Below are 1,311 nucleotides of genomic sequence, written 5' to 3' on the forward strand. Positions count from 1 at the left end.
CCTACTTTACTAAGTGCGATATGTGTTTCATGTTAATCCTTAATCCACTACCTACTTTACTAAGTGCGATATGTGTTTCATGTTAATCCTTAATCCACTATCTACTTAACCAAGTAAGATATGTGTTTCATGTTAATCCTTAATCCACTACCTAGTTAACCAAGTACGATATGTGTTTCATGTTAATCCTTAATTCACTACCTACTTTATTAAGTGCGATGTGCTCTTCATATTAATCCCTAATCCGCCACCTCCTTCACCAAGTACGATGTGTACTGTATGTTAATTCCTAATCCGCATTGATAAGCGTTATTTTTTATCCCTAACTTATTTTCAATAGTTTTATAACCACACTTGTATTCTGTTTGTCATCCCAGAGTTCATGGGTTGATAGTTACCTTTCATAGCTCTACCAAAATTATTAGTTTTACTTTTGACCAATACAACTTTGTTATTAATTCTAAAATAGCAAAAAAATAACATTTAACCTCGTCTTTTATATAAGTTAGACCATCGTCCCTTCCTTCAGCATGTTGTTTACCATTTGTTGACAACTCCATTTTAACCAATAAAAATGGAAGCTTTGGTTCTACCACTTCACATATACTAAGTCCACCATAAACACGCATGAGCGGCACTCGTCGCATATCGGTAAGAATGCTGGGTAGAGAAACTGGAGGCTCCCACGGATTAGTAAGAGACGCCCAGGCTGACTTTGCCTCAGAGACGGAGAAGACAAGACAGGGAAGAGGCACGTCCCACTGATCCTGATAAATCTGGAATGATCCAGATTCACTAAAGCACAACGACTTGGAGAGAGTAAAGAGTACAGGAACTGGTATGTAGTATTTATGATTACACATTTAGAGATGATTTAAACAAAGGTCTAGTCTTTTTGTCTGTAATATTTTAAACCGGAACAGGTAAAAACAAGTACATACCAAACATACTTGAAAAACATACAGTAGATATGTCACTTTACAACTGATCAGTAGGTTGAAACATGTTCTACTGATCAGCAGAATCAAACATGTTATACAAACCATTAAAATGAAACATGTTATTCAAACAAGTTTAAAGAAACATGCTTTACAAACCATTAAAATGAAACAGAGTTATAGAAAAAAGCAGATTGAAACATGATTATACAAATCAGTAGAGTTAAACATGATTATACAACCAGAAGAGTAAACATGGTTAGAAATACCATTGGAACAATCATGGTTATACATACATACCATTAGAATGAACCTGGTTTTACATAAATGCTTTTAGAATAAACATGGTTATACATACCATTATAATAAATAT

The 1,311-nt window shown here is 34.1% G+C and overlaps 1 long non-coding RNA gene across 1 annotated transcript in view; it reads left to right on the forward strand.

Moving 5' to 3' along the window:
- The first annotated feature begins 662 nt into the window (after positions 1 to 662).
- Positions 663 to 1,311, forward strand: part of LOC111087448 — a 76,503-nt gene continuing 75,854 nt past the window's right edge. The window contains exon 1 of the long non-coding RNA XR_002612133.1: positions 663 to 838. This is a non-coding gene — a long non-coding RNA (uncharacterized LOC111087448). The remainder of the gene's footprint in view (positions 839 to 1,311) is intronic.

Source organism: Limulus polyphemus, unplaced genomic scaffold, assembly GCF_000517525.1.
Source record: "Limulus polyphemus unplaced genomic scaffold, Limulus_polyphemus-2.1.2 Scaffold2164, whole genome shotgun sequence".
Taxonomy (NCBI): domain Eukaryota; kingdom Metazoa; phylum Arthropoda; class Merostomata; order Xiphosura; family Limulidae; genus Limulus; species Limulus polyphemus.